The sequence below is a fragment of the Gallus gallus genome, chromosome 1, assembly GCF_016699485.2.
Source record: "Gallus gallus isolate bGalGal1 chromosome 1, bGalGal1.mat.broiler.GRCg7b, whole genome shotgun sequence".
In the NCBI taxonomy this organism is placed as follows: domain Eukaryota; kingdom Metazoa; phylum Chordata; class Aves; order Galliformes; family Phasianidae; genus Gallus; species Gallus gallus.
This window is the reverse complement of record NC_052532.1, coordinates 169,583,567-169,604,448: the sequence shown is the minus strand read 5'-3', so window position 1 is coordinate 169,604,448 and position 20,882 is coordinate 169,583,567. Positions and strand designations below refer to the sequence as shown.

The 20,882-nt window shown below is 41.7% G+C and overlaps 1 long non-coding RNA gene across 2 annotated transcripts in view; it reads right to left on the bottom strand.

Moving 5' to 3' along the window:
* Positions 1–20,882, bottom strand: part of LOC112531568 — a 39,875-nt gene that overhangs the window by 6,244 nt on the left and 12,749 nt on the right. Inside the window, exons 2-4 of one of the 2 annotated variants that reach the window (XR_005842480.1) lie at positions 10,370–10,504; positions 7,251–7,710; positions 1,775–2,753 (exon numbers count right to left, since the gene is read on the bottom strand). This is a non-coding gene — a long non-coding RNA (uncharacterized LOC112531568). Of the gene's footprint in view, positions 1–1,774; positions 7,711–10,369; positions 10,505–20,882 lie in introns of both variants that reach the window. The other variant, XR_003073433.2, reaches the window with a different exon arrangement.

The following is a 20,882-nucleotide window of genomic DNA, read 5'->3' as shown; positions in this document are numbered from 1 at the left end:
AATGGAAAGAAGCAGGAAAACCAACAAAAAGAAAATCATTAAAGTTATTAGGCTGGGAGACACAGCAAGAGAATTGGAGCATGGATTGGTGGTTTTGTTGTGGAAAGAGTCAAATAGTCCGGTTTGGGATAGCTGAGAAGCAGTTTGCAACTGAGCGTCTGAACACTTGGAGACCAAGCAGTCACAGTCTTGCATATTTGGGCAGTTGACTACTCTGGCTGCCTCGGTAGCCTTGGTTGCTCTATAATGAATGAGAAATTAGTGGTACATTTTTTAATCTGCCTGTGCCAGGGCAGATATTGTCAGGCCAGAAACATTTCTTCAGCCTACCGGAGTATCATTCAGTAAAATAAATACACGATTGAAAGAACTTAAATCAAAATCCAAAATCCCAACATTTATTGCAGGAATATTATATGGTGCTGTATATTAAAAATGGTTATTTAAGGAAACTGTTCTGTTGGATGGGAGCCAACCCTTGTGTTCTCAGTAATAAAATATTTCATCTCATTTCACCTCTAACTTTTGATCTTGCAGTAGGTATCACCAGAAGATGGCAGGGTAAGCCAAGGCAGCTGTAAATGTCATCATGCATTAGTGAAGGACCTGGAGTTAATTTAAACCTATTTATTTGTGATTCTCTTGCTTTTCTAGCACCTAGCAGCTTACTTTACATATGCAATAGTAGCCTGGGGTAGACTTTTCCTTGTGAAACTTCAGGATTAAGTATGGTGCTGCAAATGTCTCCCAGCAGCCTCAACTGAAGTGATAATAGAAACCAAGTAGCGAAAACTTCTGGAGGAGGTAAAAAATACTCTCTGCGGGTCCCCTACCTCCTCTGACAACTTAAGGGCCATGCAGAGAGTTAACACACAGCAAATCTCTCAAGATGGTTTAGTCTTCTGCTAAAGCTGGGGAAGAGGCTCTTGGAGCGGATGGGCTAATATCAGAGCTACAGTGGAGAAGAAAAGGTGGGAAGAAAAGGGATCTTGAAAAGACAAAACTGTTGCAGCTCCATCTGACCATGGTAGACAGGAAGAAGGCAAAAAGGATAGGGTTTTTGCCTTTTCTGTTAAGGCAAATAACAAGTCACACTAGGGAGTCAGATGAATTAATCAAAGGTTGAAGTTACGGAGAAAAAAAAAGAGAAGATCGATAGAAAGAATGATGGATAAGAAAAGGAAAGATAGAGTCAGAAGCAAAAACAGTATGAAATTTTACAAGCGCCACTTATGGGATTTCCTAAGAGCTGTGGTGCAAACTACTTTATGCATTTGTCTGAGTTTCTATTTTGTTTTTCATCTTCCTCACATATTTGATGTTTCCATCAGAGAGGGATTAATGTGAGTTGTCCGAGGCTATGTTACACTGAATGCTGGCTGGGCTGGCTCTGGTTCTGCTGAGGCCCCATTGGAAATGCTTTAACTGCTCCTTTCCTTATTCTGTCTCTTCTGGAGCACTCCTCCCCTTTTTTCTCCTACTCTGAAACTTTCCAAATGAGGCAAAACCCACTGGTCTGCATTCAGTGCAGCCTTGAACATGACAACAGGACATCCATCACAATACATCTTCTGCTGGTTGATGTTACCTGAGGATGTCTGGAGAGGAGCCCAAGCTCTTTCCCAGTGTTACCAATGACAGCAGACAATATGCTCCCACCAAAAAACTAACAAACATAAATAAATATATTTATAAAACAAACAAAAACAACTAAAAAAGCAGTTCAGGCCTGCTCTGAATCAATTACAGTAAAAAAGTTAAAGAATTTACCTACTTGGTGGGAAAGTTACACAACAGGAACTCAGGAAGGAGGTAACATGGCAACAATGGCATCCTCAGAGATTACTCAGCTCAGTAGGTGGACATCAAATACTTGGCATCAAAAGAAAGAATATTCATCTCAGATAGAGATGCATGGGCACAGTGTTGCTTCACATGGGGTGGACCAAGAACAGACTCCTTCCAGTTCGTATGAAGGCTTCAATCTTTGTCACTGGCAGAATTTTTGGCAATAGTCCACAATGTAGCATGGCTCTGTCTGAATTGGGTAAAAATAGTGAATGAATATGAAATGCATAACAAAAAACAAAGAAGGGACATGGAAGGAAGGAAGGGAGGAGAGGGGAGGGGAGGGGAGGAGAAAGGGAGAGGAGAGGAAAGGGAGAAGGGAAGGGAGTGGAAGGGAAGGGAAGGGAAGAAAAAGAGAAGAGAAGAGAAGAGAAGAGAAGAGAAGAGAAGAGAAGAGAAGAGAAGAGAAGAGAAGAGAAGAGAAGAGAAGAGAAGAGAAGAGAAGAGAAGAGAAGAGAAGAGAAGAGAAGAGAAGAGAAGAGAAGAGAAGAGAAGAGAAGAGAAGAGAAGAGAAGAGAAGAGAAGAGAAGAGAAGAGAAGAGAAGAGAAGAGACTCTAAAAAGAACATTTTAAATTGGGGGAAAGCACCCAGCCTTCCTACCACAGACGTTGTAAGAGTAACAACAAATGACTCATAGGAGAGGAAGAGCATGGTTTCTGGAGCAAAACAGACAAAAGGATGCTTAATAAAAGAATGATCTAATCTTCAGTCTTCCTCCTTCAAAGTCCTTTCCGAATGGAGACGTGGGTGGCAATGAAAGGATGTGGTTTCCATGAGTGGAACTTCCAGGTAAGGGTGGAGTGAGTTTTACTTAGGTACTCTAAGATTTCATTTAGGGCATGGTAACGCAGCATGCCCATATTGTCTCTTGAGGCTCAGAAGAAACATAAATTACCTTTTCTGCCTGTAAAAAGAAAAGAAAAAAAAAAAAAGTCATAGCTGACCATGCAGGTTAACAAAAAGTAGACAAGAAAGAAGGAGAAAGCATGGAAGACACACTTGGCTCAGTTCAAGGTTAATGGCAAAGCTATGTAATTCCTGAATTTCTTTTGGGACCAATCCCACTTGATTTACCTTAGTGAAGCACTTCTCATTTCAGCATAGTTACTCCTGGTTCACATAAAATATTATGGCCTTTTCATTAAGGCTGTGTACAGGTTTCAATCTCTTTAGTGAAACCCATGTTGGGATGGGGTGCTGGATACAGGTTAGCTTTGACCTCAGAAAATAAGAATTTCTCAATTTTAGTCCCAGTGGAGGGCGACGAAAACATTTGGTGCCTTCTATTGGTTTCCTGCATAAAGAAAACTAGCAGACATTAATGTAAGCTGTGAATTATAAAATGTTGAGCTTTGGGCTAATTAATTCTCCTTCACTAGTTTGAATTTTTAGGCACTTTTTCTTAAGGAGTAGGAGAAATTTAAAAGCCTACTTCCGAACTCATTAAGGTCAGTGTAAATAAGGAGTAACTACTCAAGCTAATGGAAATACACTAGTGTATAAATTGGCAAAAACAGATCTAGTTTCACTTAAACTGGTTTTTGATGTACTACATCAAGTTCCACTCCTTCCACAGTTACATGGCAAGGGATGTTGTTGTGCTTTGCACACTCACACAATAAGTAAGACTATTAAATAAACAGGGATACAACAAAAATATGAAGTTTCAGAATATTCAGGAAATCATCATTTCCTGGAGCTGAATAAACATTTTAGAAAAAACTCACCCAGCAGGAAATGGAGCTATCTGAAGTTGCCAGTAGGTTCAGAGGATGTGGAAAGGGGTTTGTTCAGAGGCGTTAAATAAACAGAGTAAAATGCCTTGGGAAATAGTTCCCTTTATTTGCTTTCTTGGCTAACAATGTTCATTTTACATTCAGCCTTCAGCACAAGAGACACAAACAGGCCCCATGCAAGATTACCAAGTTGAGTGTAAGCTGATACACGGCCTTCCTGATTCTGCAGGCATCCTGAAATGATAGCTAAGGGAGATCGCACTGCCCTGTTCAACTCCTGAGCACGTTACCTCTGCATATGAATGGTTTGGCAAGTTAAATATTATCAAATTAACCACTTCTTTGCTCTCAGAGTTAGCAGGTCCATTCAGACATTGGCAAAGCATCAACTGTTCTCCAAGGAACGAAAAGCAATACAACAGTATGCTTATAGAAACACCTGTGGCACATCAAACTCTGATAATTGGGAGATCACGTAAAATCTGAAGTAAATCAGAGTTACTAGAAGGAAGAGAAATTGAATAATGATATTCATGCTTACTTCATAGCATTCTTCAATCTTAATATGCTAAAGAAGTTGACACAGAATTTCATGAATACCACTCTCGACTATCACAAAATATGAGGACCATGCTGCAGATGTCAGCTGAGCTGAGCCTCAGGAAAACATTTTTCAGTCCAGGTCATTTAGCCAGAGTCAGATACAACCTAAGGAGTATGGTCTATGAAGTGCCATTGTTCTTTCTCTCCCTATTTTTTCTCCTCTTAAACTGTGCTGAGCCTTCAGTCCCCCCATAAGACGACTGAGAGAAACTGACAGTCTTCACTGGTCACCCTGAGCAAAGTTCTCCACAGTTTCTACACAAGTGTCATTCTTATAAACCAGTAAAATCAATAGGCTAAAAGGAATTAGGCAGTTAACATGCAAAATGACATCAGACTGGGGAGAAAATATATATCTGCATCTTAATGCCTCTAAATAGCCCAGCAAATCAATCCTTATTTTCAGTAAACCTCAATGGTTTATGTGTCGGAATGGGGCTGTAATCTCTTTTGGTCCATGGAGCAAGTGATGTCTTTTGTGGCATAAGCTGCCTTCTACTGCCCAGCTACGCTACTTGGCTCCATGGGCCCCCTGTGTCACTTGTGTCACCTGTGTCACTTGTCAAAAAAAATACTAACATCAGCAACAGACCTGCAGCTCACAGCACCTCTAACTCAGACAGGGCTATCTTTCCAAGGGGTATACCCCATAGCTGCAGCAATTCAGAGAGCTTCTGGAGAAGAAATGAAAGTGAGGACATGGGGAGAAGAATGAGAGGCACCTGGAAAGTGAACAAGAGAGGCAGAGAAAATGGAGGAGGCAGTAGAGGAGCATTGTGAAGGAAGAGCTAATGGGTGAAGAAAAAATGAAGGGAGAGATTACAGAAAAAAAGAGCCAGAAAAGTAACATTAGGGACTTTGAGAAGAAGCAGAAGTAAAGTAAGATTTAGAGGAATGAGAGAAGGTGGACCAAGAAGAGAGGAAAGGAAAAAATTCCAGTGGGTCTGATAACAGAACTGTGATGAGGCTTCACACACTTCAAACAAGAAATATGGGCCCCTCCCCAGTGAAACTGAGCTTCTGCTGCCAGCAGAATTGTTTCCACAGCTGAGATCACAGTGCCAGTGAATGCCTGTGATCGCCCCATCCAGGTGCTCTGCAATACAGGCAGCACCAGACTCAACCCATCAAAGCGATGGGAATAAATCTGAAGGCCAGGAATGAGCTCTTGGGCCCCTGCTTGGCTGCCGCTTTGCAGAAATGAGAACATAAGTAGCCAAAAAGGACACATTTAAGGTATAACTCAACAAAAATAAGAAACAGACCCTTCGACATCAGATGTTAACAAATCAAGTTCAGGGAGTAAGAACCAGCTATGCACTGGGAGGGACAAGGATTCTGCAAGCTATTGTAGGAGTCTGATACGCCAATTTGCAAAGGATACTGAAATTCCATCTGTTTCAATTTCTAAATTGCACTTCTTCTGGTAAACTCTCCCATCTGAGCCCTTGGTAACACTCTACAATCTAAAGCCTGCGCAGTTTCCAAGTTTCTCTAGTTTTCCTTACTGCACACAGTCCCTGGCCTTATTGCTACCTCTGGTAATCTACATGAGCACAGGGCAGGGTGCACAGCTCTGCTTGTTCCTCAGATAGCTGCTATGACCTTTGTGGAACATTTTCAGCATAAATTGTAATCCAGCACACACAGAGGTGTGCCATTTTGGCCTGATGGGAAAGAAGGATGCAGGGAGGGATATTACGATCCAGACCTACTTTTTCAAGTGTACCTTCAACACACTGCATGAATTACATAGTCATTACATAGAGATAAGGTAAGATTTTCAAAAGTGTCTATGCCAGACAGTAACCCAAATCCTACTGGAAGACTCCCCATTAATCTGTACCAAAAACCGATAAGAACAGGTTGCAAGAAGTCTTCTAAGAGATGGCATCCAACTTACTGCAAGCAACTGTGTCATGGGGTCTCTCTCATAACCACTAATTCACTTGTGTTTACTAGTGTGTCAGAGTGTTATCTTACAGCTATGTCAAATATTTGTCTTGTTATCACTGCCACACAGAGGATTTTGTGAAAGAATCCAGTTCTTGGACTGGAGAAGGAACAACATGGTTGCTCATGCATCAGTTTGTCCCAGTCCCTGTCTGGTCTTTGTTTGCACAAGACTTAAAAGTGCATTGCATATATTTAAACTCACAATCGACCCCTGATATGAATTAAAGTTATGAGAGTATTCCACAGTGGCGAAGCTGAAGCAAAGCCTCGCTGTGCTGGACAAAGTTCTTGTTAAAGATAACCACGTTGCTGCTTTGTGGAAGTAATTCATCAGAGACGACAGAGCAGGTCAGTGTCCCTTTCCACACAACACTTACGCTGTCTTCCACCTGCCCATCTCTTGCCAGGGGTGGGCTCCATTTCAGTTCAGAGGGGAGGAAGAGTCCCAGGAAAATGTTCTCACCACTATTTCCACCCTGAATTCAACAACACTGGGAAATGATAGCTGCAAAAAAGTCTGTAGCATCATCCAGACAGGGTAAATATGAGCAAACAGATGGGCTTGTTTTAGAGAAGCTCCAAGAGGGTTGCATCTATGGGCAACCTCATCTCCTATTTTTTTTAGCTCATCCTGCTGGTCATCAGCATGGCCAGCAGGTCAACAGAAGTGATCCTCCCCCTCTACTCTGCCCTGATGATGCCACATCTGGAGTACTGTGTCCAGTTCTGGGCTCCTCAGTTCAAAAAACACAGCGATCTCCTAGAAGGAGACTGGTGGAGGGCCACAAAGATGGTAAAGGACTTGGACCATCTCACATATGAGGAAAGTCTGAGTAACCTGGGTCTGTTCACCTGGTGAAATGACTGAGGAGAGATCTGATAAATGTTTATAAATATCTAAAGGGAGGTCAAAGGCAAATGGATGGGGCCAGTCTATTCTCAGTGGTGTGTAACAACAGGACAAGGAACAATTACCTAAAACTTGAACATAGGAAGTTCTGTACCAACTTGCAGAAGAACTTCTTTACAGTAAGGGGAACAGGCTGCTCAGAGAGGTTGTGGGGTCTCTTTCTATGGGAATATTCAAGATCCATCTGGACACCTACCTATGCAACGTGCTGTAGGGTACCTGCTTTAGCAGGGGAGCTGGATTCGTTTTCATGAGGTCCCTTCCAACCGCTGCAGTTCTGTGATTCTGTGTTACTCTGTGATTCTGTGATTCAAAATTAAATTGTCATCTCCTCTGGGCTGGAGATCTGAATGCATTCAGTCAACTGCCTTGCCTGCTTTCAAACATGCCCAAACATGGAGTGTAAAGTCAAGCAAAACACCTACTGACATTGTGTTCAGCAGTCTTGGTTCAAGGCTCATGCAGATCCTGCCCATCTCTCTGAACCTGCATGCCCACTAGTGCTGATGGTAGCCTCCTCCCTGGGCAAGGTGGACCAAACAAATGCTCTGCTGTTACTATCCAAAGGAGAAGGTAAGAAATCTCCCACCTTGGAAGCCCAATCAGTGCAGGTATGCAAAAGACAGAAATTTGACTCCTGGAGAGGTCCATATTCCCTAAAAAGAAGAGAAAGGAAGAAAGGAAAATTCACCATGAACCTTCAAATGAATTACATGGCTCCTGGGAAGAAGATGGCATATTTCTTTTGGTAAATCATTAGTCAACAAAAAAAAAAAAAAAGCCATTTCAGGATGGCTGGTGACTTTCCAAATGCTGATCAAATTCAACAAATGGCTTTGGTCAAAACAAATGAAAACTGGGTTTCCTTAACTGTCAGAAACAATTTAGAAATATTCTGAGCATCATCCCTTCACATTTCTGAAATGTTTAACTTCCTGGATACTTATAGTTAAATTCATGTAAATAAAGGTACATTGACTGTGGTTCACCTTCCATGGAAAATCACAGTATTAATGTCATCAGATGAAAAACATGAAAGCTTTCTTCCCCTGGCACAAGGAGCTACACCCATGTCCTCAGGACACCACACTGACCACTGATTTGGGCTGGCACATCTCATTTCTTGGCCAGTTGTGTCCTTCCTCTTTAAGAGACCTGACTTGAGATAAAGTCTTCTGCACAGTAACTACTTGATCAGTTGCTGGTTTCTCTCAGTTTTTCACAGCACTTCTCCAAAGCTCCTGCCAAAGCATGGAACTGAGGATGCTCCAAGGAGATGAGTGATGCTGGGAGATGAGGATTAGAGAGGCACAGGAGAACATCCCAGGCAGAGAACAGAACCATCAGAGTTGCCGTGTCAGCACATCCAGCATCCCCTCACAACCCAGACAGAGCAAGAACCAGGGCTTTCTTTTGAGTCAAAGAGATGTCCAAGCAGCTGCCAGCTTTATCATCCTAGCTTCTCATTTTCTTGGCTGTTATTTCAGAACTTCATGATGAAAACGTTCTGTGACATTTCACCCCAAAGTTTTGTTTCGTACTCTTTAATTTTGGCAGGGAAAAATCCTAATGTGGAGAAAGTAGAACATGATTTGCATTTCAATTCCTGATTTCAATTACAGTCAACAAATATATTAGCTGGCGATTTACACAACCCAGCATCAGTGCCCTCATTTTTCTCATTTCCACTTCATGTAGGCACTGCCATTTGTTTTCCAATTATCCCAGGCTTCTCTGGCATCTTCTACTCAGCTGGGTGCTTGTCAGGGTCCACCTCACTGAACTGCAGTCATCAGAGGGCCCACAAGGATTAGCTGTCTTTTCAGCTCAGATAAGGTGAGAAGGGCACATAGTTGATTCCCCGCCATCCCCAGAAAAAAATCAAAAATTTGACCTTGCTAACCTGTAGCTTCCAAATTTATTTTCGACATCACTGTCTACATTTCTAGGAGATACAGTAGAAAATAAAGAATCCATTTGTTTAGCATAAGAAGGTTAAGAGCCCAGCATACATTTCCACTCCATTGTATAGCTGAGTGAGAAATCAGCTGAACATCCCGCATGCCTGACCATATGATCGGGAGGCAGACACTGTGGGTGCAGTTCTGTGAGGGATCTCCTTTGAAGTCAAAAGTCAAAAAGACTTTCAGGGGTTTAAGTGTCTTTTTAATGTGGTCTGTCTTCTGTGTGGAGCACAGTCTATATTTCAAGGGCTTTCTATGTCTCTGTGAGAAATGCATTTCTCAAAACCCATTTTTCACATCTGCCCCTACAAACTGTCTAAAAGCCCTGGCTACTTGGTAGGTCCTCACATGCTTCAAAGGGTGCACATCATAAGTATGGTCCTGTGAGGTCCCAAAGCTAGTGGTAGTTTAGTCTGGACCAGATAGTGGGGGTCACAGTCTGAAGGCTGAATGTAAATATCTATTATAAAGGTAACAAAGCCTTCTTTTTCTCCTTGCTCTTTCAAAGCCAAGGACATCTACATTGCACTGAACTGACTTTACTTTTCATGGAGTAGCCTTATTATATCGCAGTTTTGGGCTGACTTTCAGTGCAAGAGCCCTTGTATACTAGGCAGATGCCAAGCTCAAGATGGTCAGGCAGGACCAGCCCTGTGTCCCCTCAATCACAAACCATGCTCCTCAGAGCCAGTACTTCTGCGCTCCCAGAAGTGCTATTTGGTAGAGAGGGCAGTCAGTCTTGCCTCAAAAAGGGCACAAGGGAGTCTGAAAAGGAAATATGTTTTGCTATCTCCAGACAGTGCACACTCTGGAGGAGTTGACCTCAGGTGCACAACATATTTGAGTAAGTCTCTGTTTCTTCTACAACAGCACCGTAGCCAGGAGATGGCTGCCTTGTGCCAAAATACCCCTATGTACGTGCTGGGCACTATTGGTGGGGCCCATCATGGTAATGGAAATCAAGTGGCTGCGCGCCCTTCCTGCAAGCTCTGAGTAATGAGGGAAAGTGTGTAGTTCTGCCATCACTTATTTCCTCCCCTCCTCAGTGACTTTCCCACCTGGTGTAACACCTTGGGTTGCTGTGCACCCCCAGGCTAGAAAGGGAAAATAAAAATGGAAAAAGTAAGAAAAAAAAAAAGAAATAGAACAAAATCCAACTGGTTTCTGGAGCAAATTTCAGTTTTCATAGTCCTGTCATACAGTCCCAGTGCAATGTTCAAAGTAATTATGCAACAGTTTGAAAATGTCACTGTGACATATGAGGTAATGCCGCGTTATATACAGGCTGGCCTGGGAGCTGCCAGGCTGAGCTCTGCCATCAGCAGTGTGTTAGGAGCAAGCACTCACCCACCTTCATTTTCTCAGGGGAACAGTAGTTTCCAGAACCCAGATGAGATCCATGGCAGAGAAATCTCCCTCTGACAGGAAAGTCTTCTTCATTTCTGGACAATTCTTCAACAAAATGAGGAGTTGTCTTGGATTCTGACTGGGCAAGGTAAAAGGTTTGTTACTTCAGCAGTTCCTTCACTACTGTTTTGCTCTCAGGTAAAGCTTGTTGAGATGATAGAAAGGCCTGGGTTGGAAGGGGCCTTAAAGCCCATCCAGTCCCAACCCCCTGCCACGGGCAGTGCCACCCAGCAGCTCAGCTGCCCAGGGCCCCATCCAACCTGGCCTTGAGTGGCTCCAAGGATGGGGCACCCACAGCTTCTCTAGGCAGCTGTGCCAGGGCCTCACTGCCCTCTGAGTAAAAACTTATTCCTAACATCTAACCCAAATCTCCCTTTTTTTTAGTTTAAAGCCATTCTCCCTTGCCCTGTAACTATCAGACGATGCAAAAGTTCAGTCCCTCTCCTTCTTGTAAGCTCCCTTCAATTCCTGGAAGGCTGCAATGAGTTATCCTGGGAGTCTTCTCTTCTCCAAGCTGAACAAGCCCAACCCCCTTAGCCTTTCTTCTTCACGGAAAAGGTGCTCCAAGCCCTGACATTGAGATCAGAAGTGAGAGAGTGCTTGGCTATAGGGCAAAATGGAACAAGGCTAAAGCTGAAACATTTTTATAGTCTGATTGCCATCTTGTCTCCATTGATTTTAGCTAAAAAAAAGCTTTAGTCATTTAGAGACTCTGAGCAAACAAACAACTTCCTTTACTAGAACCAACAGTAGTTATTTTATGATTTCTTTTGTTATGAGTACATGAAACAAGCAAAACCTGACTAATCCTACAACTTCCTCTTCAACTCCAGTTACAAAACTGCACAGCACAGCAGGTCTACTATGTCACCTTGGACTAGACAGTAACAAGAAGCTGCTCTTACATCCTCCTCTTCTTACATCAGAGCCCATCACTCATATTGCTTCTGTCTTTATTGGTGATTGTTCCTTCACGTGGGCCTTAGGCTTAAAGCTTTCATAGAATCATAGAATTACCAACGTTGGAAAAGACCTCCAAGATCATTCAGCCACCACCTGCCACCAATTTTTCCCCATTAAACCATGTCCCTTAGTACAATATTAAAATCTTTCTTGAACACCTCCAGGGTTGGTGACTTCACCACCTCCCTGGGCAGCCCATTCCAGCACCTGACCATGCTTTAGGAAATGCAAATTTTCCTAACACCCAACCTGAATCTCCCCTGGTGCAACATGAGGCCATTATCTCTCATCCTAACACTAGTTACATGGGAGAGGAGGTCAACACCCACCTCATCACAACCTCCTTTCAGGTCACTGTAGAGAGCAAGAAGGTCTCCTTTGAGTCTCCTCCAAACTAAACCTGATTTCCTCAGCTGATCTTCTTAAGACTTGTGCTCTAGATCCTTCACCAGCTTTGTTGCACTTCTCTGGACCCACCGCAAGGTCCCAATGACTTTCTTATAGTGAGCGGCCCCAAACTGAACACAGTATTCAAGGTGTGGCCTCACTGGGGCTGAGTACAGAGGAACAATCACTGCTCTGCTCCTGCTGGCTGCACTACTTCTGATACAATACAGGATGCAATTGGCTTTCTTAGCCACCTGGGCACACTGCTGGCTCATGTTTGGCTGAGCGCTGACCGACAGTCCCAGGTCTATTTCTTCCACACAGCCTTCCAGCCACTCTGCCCCAACCCTGTAGCATTGCCTGAGGTTGTTGTGACCAAAGTGCAGGACCTGGCACTTGGTCTTGTTGAACTTCAACCCACTGGCCTCAGCCCAGCTATCCAGCATGTCCATATCCATTTGAAGGGCTTTCTTAACCTCAGGCAGATCAACGCAGCAAAGGATGTACTGTCTAAGCCATGGTCTGCCAGCTTCCCCAGGAGAACACCGTGGGAGACAGTGTCAAAGGCCACATCTGGGGAACAGTTCAGCAGACCTAGTGGGAGTCCCTCCTCTATTCTGTCTTCTCCAGTGGACAGGAATTTTGCCTTGTGCTAAAGTGCCAGACATATCTAAACAGCTTCAAAACTCATCCTGCATCTACACACTGAGATGCATTGAGATAGCATTGAGATGTCTGGGGACACTGAAGAGCTGTGCCCCGTGAAGGTGCCCTTCTCCCAAGGAAACTGAATACTTTTTGGTTGGGGAGGACACAATTGAACATTAACACTATGGTATGTTGTTCCTCTGATCAAATGTCTCCACGTGAAGAGATGTTCTCAGGAAGGACTGTCTATTTGGGTCTGCAGTAAGAGAAAAAATGTACCTTTTGAAACAAGTTTGGAAGGGGATCCCTGGATCTACAAAACAGTCAGTCCTCTCTTAATACTTGACAGGACTATGGAGGAAGTCTTGATGCAGGCCATTTCAGGACACATGAAGAGAAAGACAGCAACTGGGAACAGCCAGCATGGATTGACAAATGGCAAATTTATCAGTAAAATTGACAGTGTGTATTCAGCCAGCCTCTTGCTGATGCCGACCTGGAAGGAGTAACTAATACACTGGATGACACCTGAGAGACCCAGATGAGCTGGAGCGATGGGCCAGCAGGAACTTACAGAAATGATGAATGCAAAGGTGAATGCAAAGTCCTGCACCTGGGCAGAACTAACTTCCTGTGCCAGTATACACTGGGGGCCAACCAGCTGGGGAGCAGCTCAGAAGATAAGGACCGGGGAGCCCCAGTGACCTCAATGCTATGCCTTCATGGGAGTGAAAGATAAGCATGTATTTGCTGTATCAACAAATGCATAGGCAGCAGGTTGAAGAAAGTGGCTATTCTACACAGAACTTGTGAGACTACTACATCTGGAATACTGTGTCCTGTTCCAGGCCTCATTCAAATGTAAAGAAAATGTCTTACAATGAGAGATTGAGTACTGGCACAGGTTACCCATAGAAGATGTTGGATCTCCATCCCTGGAGGTACTAAAAATACAGTTGTACAAGGTGCTGAGCAACCTGATCTGACATCAAAGCTAGCTCTGCTTTGAGCTGAAGGCTGGACTACAAGCTCTGTGGATGTCTCTTCCAACCTGAATTTTTCCATAATTCTATGATTTATGATAGCTCTTAGCAAATCTTGTGCCATTATGTTGTTGAAAAAAATGGTCTATACTTTTATAAGCGGAATACAGGAATACTTCCTATTGACACCTTGGCAACTGCATGCATCAATATTTAACAAATATATTTTAACACTGTTGCTTTCATTATATTCACAACTTTCAGGAAGGAAAGAGATTATTAGTAAACATGAATTTTGTAAAGTGATTTCATAAAAATGCTGGCAAAAATCTGTGGAAATACACTGTAAAATAAGCAGAAAAAGTATCAATTTCAGATCACAAGGAATGGAAAGATCTTCAGAATGTCAAAAATAGTGAAATAATTTAACTAGCTCTGTAATTTCTATAATGCAATAAACATATGCATTACCTGCTGGGTAGAAACCATGAAGACTTTTTCCATTTGAATTAAGCGAATTCAATCCTGTAATTTCCATTCTTTGGTGCTCATTTTCCTTAAATTATCTCCTGAAAGAGTTTCTTGGCAAAGATGCTCCCTGGAACAATTCACTTTAAATAAATGTTGCACACATTGCAGAAAAAGTAAATTTCACTTTCATAATTGCCCCGTATTCTCACCAAAAACTATAGCACAGAAACAGTAATGCTGCATATAACCTATACACAAGCCTGGATTTATGAGTTCCCAGCAGCAAATATTTTTGATTATTTTCTCACAAGCAACTACAGACTTCCAATTGGATAATGCTGGTGTTTCCATCACTGCGTATGCTAAGCTACTCCTCCAGCGCACCATTTCTTCCTGTGATGTTCCTATAGCTGCTTCCAAAGCATAAACACGTTGCATCAAAAAAGTCTGGTCTTACAGGAACACCTGGAAGTCTTAACTGGTATGTATCTGAGAAATGAAGGGAGCTCTGGAGTATCAGTTCAACAGTCTGCACCATTTCTACTTGGATTACTTCATGGGCCTGCACAAGGCATTGCTAAAATCTTGAGATACCTCATGCAACATTACATTGTCCTGATCTTTGGGAATAGCTGCACAGGAGGATCCTTGTAAACCTGGATTACTCAGTGTGGGTAATTCATCTCATCATGATGAATGGGGCTTTGAGCAACCTGGTCTAGTGGGAGGTGGCCCTGCCCAGAGCAGGAGGGGTGGAACTAGATGATCTTAAAGGTCACTTCCAACACAAACCATTCTATGATTCTATGATTGTGATATGGTGACTGACTGTGTTTTTCTCCAGTGCCCCTCAGATTTCAGGCTGAAGAAATGTCCAAGACATGGCCGAGTGCTCATGCAGCAAGCAGTTTAAGAATCTTGTCTTGACACAGGCTCTGATCCTCATTGTCCTGAGAGCAGAGGGATATCTTCAAGACAGAATGAATGAATGATGACCAAATTCACGTGACTTCCACTAAAATCATTGCTTACGAGGCTGGCCAGTCGTATGTCACTGCCCTTCAATTCTCAGTTATCTGCATCTAAAGCTTATCTATTGCAGGTTAAAAAGATTGTTCATTTTATTCTATGCGCTAAAATGCTTTTCTCCTTGTATTAGCAATGCTATTGATGAGTAATTCTTTCAGTAGCTCATATAAGGAAAATAATGAAAATCCTGGTATAAAATTACTGTAATTCAAAATAAACATATGCATAGAAGATACAGATTGTATGTCAAAATACGTATATATAATAATATTGGATTTAGATCTTGGTGCATTCTGGCAAACTGGCACAAATTTGATCAGAGTTCTTCATTCTGCATATCCTTATTTTATTTTTTCCCCTAAAAATATCTTATCTGTACTGTTCACCATCTTTTCTCCCTAATTCAGTGTATTTTTTTTTTCAGATACCAAGCATCATTAATAAAATCTGAATATTTTCCAGATTATGAACAGAGTAAGGAAATAAAAAGGGTTTTAGAAACAATCTTTGCATTCCAAATTACACAGTTTCTACTCATTTTAACCAGTTTTCATGTTGTATGACGTGCTAAGAAAAAAAGAATTTATTTTTTCAGGTAAAACTGTACTAGACACAAAGAAATACTGCTGTAAAGCATAAGCACTGATCTTCATCTTGTTTTAATAAATATGACGAAGTCAATATGGTTGTATTTCCTTTCTCCATCTGAAACTCTGACCTTCAGTATAACATTTACCTCATCTTCTTCATCCACTAATTACTCTATCCTATAAAAATGATTTCTCTGGCAACAATCAGTTTTGAAAAATCAGTGCTGGATATTGATCATAAGTCTGTCATCTTCTAGATGCTTGAAGATTATTTTCCTTATCAGGTGTTGCACTTTGGATTAAAATGTTTAAAGAAGATGGTAGTTCATAAGAATGTTCCCTTTTTTATACTGACTGGTGTATTTCTGTTCTTATTTCTGTCATTTCCCAGTGTTCTCATCTTTTAAAAATTAAGTACCCTTGGTTTGGTAAGTCTTTTAGCTGGCTAAGACATGTTCATATTTCCTGACTATTTCATCATTACCCTTAAGTAACTTTGTGATGGAAATCTGCAAAATTAACATTTTTATTTTTTAGAGAAACATTTTATAAAGGTTTTTATTAACTCAGTCTCTGAATAGTCCCTAATTATGTGCATGTTTTCACTTCATAAAGAATTTTTTCCATTTTTTCTTGCGTTCATTAAAAGGCAAGGATATTTATTTTCCTCACTGATGCAGAAAAGAGTCATCTCTCTTTAAAATGAACAAATTAAAATAAAAGGAAGAGAGAAAGCTTTTATTCTCTTTAACCTCAGTGACATTCATACTATACACACAAGTTCAGCTATTGCCTTCTCCAAATTACTTTTATTCCACACCAATAACACAGTTACTGAGTATAACAGATTTTGAGTGGTCTTGGCTAGGTTTTCTTGCCCTTTCTTCCCTGCATGTATATTCTATTACCATTGTGTCCTATTGTGATTCAAAGTCACAATTAATAGAATTATCTCTATTCGGGCTACACTTGCTTCTCACAGTCTCCATTTTGAAGACAGCTACAGTTTGCTGTACCTTAATTAATTCTTTTCCACTCATCACAGAATCACAAAAGAGTTAAAGTTGGCAGGGCCCTCTGGGTCCCTCTGCTGCAGCCCCTGCCCCAGCAGGGACACCCAGAGCAGGGTGCCCAGGGCCACGTCCAGGCAGCTCTGGGAGATCCCCAAGGAGGAAACCCCACAGCCTCTGGGCAGCCTGTGCCAGTGCTCCGTCACTGCACAGCACAGAAGGGCTCCTGGTGTTCAGAGGGAACCTCCTGTGCTCCAGTTTGTGTCCATGGCCTCCGGTCCTGGCACCAGGCACCACTGGCAAAGCCTAACTGTGGCCTACGGCATCCTCCCTTTAGAAGTTTACCGGCATTTATGAGATCACCCTGAGCTTCCTCTTGTCCAGCTGAGCAGCCCCAGCTCTCTCAGCCTTTCCTCTAAGGAGACGTGCTCCCATCTCTTCACCATCTTAATGGCCCTTTCTTTAGCTTTTTCTAGTATGTCCAGGTCTCTTGTACTGGAGAGCCCAGAAGTGGACACAGTACTTCAAGTGTGGCTTCACCAGTGCTGAGTAGAAGGGAAAGATCACCTTTCTTGACTTACTGGCAACATTCTGCAGTGCAAATCAGGATATTATTGGTCTAGTTTGCCACAAGAGCAAATTGTTGGCTAATGTTCAACTTGGTGTCCACTGGGAATTCTAGATCCTTTTCTACAAAGCTGCTTTCCATCTCAGTGGCCCCAGCATGTCCTGGTACCTGGGACTATTCCTTTCCAGGTGCAGGACACTGAGCTTCTCCTTGCTGAACTTCATGAGGTCCCCGTCAGCCTGTTTCTCCAGCCATTTCTCTCTACTGGTTTTATAAACTGAGCTCCTGCATCTGCTAACGTCAGATTTTTGCCATTCACAGAAGGCAAGGAGTATGTTTTTAAAGCTTCTTAATTAATTAAACTTTTCAGAAGTTAATTATCTATTTAGTTCTACAGTGAGTAAAGCTGTTCCTTGTTCTGTAGGTTTTGGTTGCAGACTTTCCCATTATTCTCAAATCAGCAGTGATCAACACAATAAACCCCATTCGAGTTGACAGAAAGATTCCCCGTTGACCTCCATCCAAGCAAGATAGACTAGGAGCCCTTTGGGTAGCACTGCAACTGGTTAGCCTGAATAACAGCAACAACAAATTAGTTACATTTTCTTAGGTAGATTATAAATGATTTTTCATTTCATGTAAGAGGATATTTTCATGAAATCTGAAAGTAAAATTTTCCTCTACTGTTCAAGCAAGGGAAAAAAAGGGTGGCTGCTGCTCTCATATGTTTACCAGATTTAAGTTACTCACCTCTCCAAAGTCCATTAAGAAATGATATATTTTTATTTATTATTTTGCCAGACAGCAAGAATGCAAGCTTTCCTGTGCTACTCCATCAATTACTTCATGGATAGAGTGGAAAGGTTACTGCGTTCAAGGGCCAAAGGGTGATTTACTCCACGCAGCTAGTAGAGCTAACAGGATCCTTGGCTTGTTTAGCAGAAAGACGGGTATCTTTTAACATAGAGGCAAGGATTTTTGAAAAACTGTCTGTGAAGAAATGACTCATGTTTTGGGCAGTCCCCAGAAATCATATTTAAAGTGAAAGACACTTCAATTTGAAGAATGTGGCTAACATGATCTAGAGGCAGCAGTACCTTCAGTAGCAGAGTGGAAGTATCAGATTTCCTGATCATTTGGGGAGATGGGGAAAGTAGATCTTTAGTGAACATAGAGATACAATCTCAAACAGTTCAATCATAACCTCAGATTGTTGCTGTGAACGCCAGCACTGCTTCATTCAGTAGAAGGGAACCCCATCCAGACCTTCCATGATTTCTTAAATTCTACCACTTCCCTCCTCCTCCATGGGTTTCCACTAGACAGACATCTTCAGGTACGTTAAGATAATCTCCGTAAAGGTTGTAGCAAAGCACTGATGGTTGTGCTAAGTAAGAGCAGGCCGTACAGAAGAAGTAACTCCCTACTCCTGGGCGTCCTCCTTGTGGATGCTGCCATCAGTGAAAACTGCTTCTCAGTGAAAAACCCTTCTGAAGTGTAAATAAGATTCACCTACTGTTACAACTGTAGTTTTTTCTGTTTGAAAACCTAACTTCCGTGGTTACAGACATCAGGTTAATACAGAGGTCTCCTAATCCGGTGCCAGTGTGGTACTGTGCTTAACAGAACAGTGCTGTACTTGGCTGCTGACACACAGGATTACTGCCTGTGCACTGAAATACCCTTAAATAATCAGTCAGTGAACTACCAGGGTACTAACTTATATGCAGTGATATGAATATTATAGCCATCAGCTTATCTTCCCCGTGAATGTGTCCTATTGCTTCAATTACTACAGTATTTTCCAGGAGAAGCACGTCAGGAACCGAAAGAAAAAGCTGAGCAGCCAGAAGCACGAAGTTTGAGTGATGCAATAAGACATCTTTCACTGGCATTACTGACCCGTGGAGCTGCATACATTCTTAAAAGATGATAAACACAAAGATGAAAGAATTACCAACTGCAATATTTTTCTTATTATCACAGTAAGAAACCCACTGATTAGAACAGACCTTGAAAGCCTCGTGAACAATGAGGAATGCAAAAACAGCATTTAAAGACAGTATTGGAAAAATATGGCAATGGTGTAACTTCAGGGCAAAGATCATCAATAGTAAAATCAAGGATAATTTTCACATCCATATTTTTTAAGATGGCAGCTGCTTTTAGGAGCTGATCCAAAGCCTACTGAATTCAATAGAAATATTTAACTTCAATGGATTTGGGATCACTTTAACTTTTGGCTGAGGAAGCCACATTACTCCAAGTTAAAAGACAGAAGACTTGGCAAAGGATAACTGAAGTTACAGCATATTTAGGGTCAAAAGACATTAAGTGCTGGACCAATTCATCCCTCGTGTGATTCCACCATGCCCAGAGCATTTGCAATCAGTTTTGTACTGACTGATGATGCCTTTTGTAATTTTGAATGAGTTCAACATGCAAGACAGGGTAGAATTTGACCCAGTGGATGAGATTGTACTGTAAATTCAGTTCATTTGAATACAATAGTAGTATTGGTTTAAATAACTGCAGAAGTTTTTCTTAACACATTAAAAGACTATATTTTATGACTATAACCTCACAGCTATGAAATATAGCTCTCCAATGATAACTATGAGATATAACTTTCTTCCCAACAGCTGCTGGTGGGAATTTTGCTGTTTCTGAAATAAATATTATATGCGTACAGACCATACATGGGGGGAAAGAGAGCAATAGGAAATACAATGAGCTGACTAGAGATGTGTTATTTATTTGCACACTTTATTAATGATCTCATAGCTCAGAAGTGGTGGAGGGAACCTGAGCCACTTGTGAATTATGAAAGGTCATCAATAACTCATAGCAATATATGACACGTCCATTCAGGTCATCCAGACTTACTTGATGCTTGGTCTGTTTATCTAACACCAGTTTTAGTTTAGTCTGTAGTGTGTGTTGATTTCATAGTACATAATGTAGCAATGAGACCTCTTGGCCACAGTCCCATGTAAAATGACTAAGTCTGAAATATAAGAGAACCTGAAAGAAATTCTCAGAATATCAATTGATATCGAGCTGAACCACACATTTCAACTTCCGATGACATGTGTGAATGTTAAGTAACCTAGATATAAATATATCACATCATGTGTGTGCACATGGGCCTGTAAAAACACACATTTCACAGATGTGAAACTACGCTTGTTTCTCTCCCTGAGAAACCAAGAGCAAACGAGGAAGAGATTACTTTGATAGTAGTATCACATGATATCTAAGTACTACTGAGATGAGCATAGTGTAAGAATGAAGTAAATTACAACCCATCTTTCCATTGTCTTCAAAGAAATTTAAAGACTTTCTGTTCTTGATCACATATCTGAAACTGAACAATTAAGCATGACTTATACATCCAGAATGTTATAATTTGCCCTCATTATTCTTAAAATAGTACAGACTACTGCTCTATGTGCTTTAATTATAACTACTTTGAGATAGTTCCCAGACTAGAAAACATACTTGAAAACGGGATTCTGAAAAACACGAGTTCAAATGGGTTTTGTCCAAGGAATTGTAATAAACTCATTAGAAAATACTAAACCCCTCTGCTAGTTCCTCTAATCCTGTTGGTAATAGTCAGTATATCAAACTGGCCAGGCAGTGCCCATTATTGACTGCCAGAAATTTGTGGCAATACCCTGAGGTAGATCTCACCCCTTCCAGCCCCAAATACCTGTGTGTTCAGTACTTCTTGAGCTAATGAAAACTCAGTGTGGGAAAGACGTGGCACATGGCACACTGTAGGGAGCCGTGATGAACGCACATT